Raw genomic sequence first — 224 nt, 5'->3', positions numbered from 1 at the left:
AAACAGGGTCTCTGGGAAGAACAAATCAATTCCAATAAAACATATCCCTTGGTCTTGAAAACACAGAGGTCCCTGGCTTAGAAGCTTAGAAGAATGCAGTCTTAACCAGCTTCGATTCCTGAATGCAAGGATATGCAACGAACCCAAACAAATACACGTGTAGCGATGCCCAGAGTGTCCGGAATGAAATCGCAGAGCTGCATTTCCCCAACTTTTTTTTTTTT

This window comes from Penaeus monodon, chromosome 22, assembly GCF_015228065.2.
Source record: "Penaeus monodon isolate SGIC_2016 chromosome 22, NSTDA_Pmon_1, whole genome shotgun sequence".
Taxonomy (NCBI): Eukaryota; Metazoa; Arthropoda; class Malacostraca; order Decapoda; family Penaeidae; genus Penaeus; species Penaeus monodon.
Note: the sequence above shows the minus strand (reverse complement) of the source record.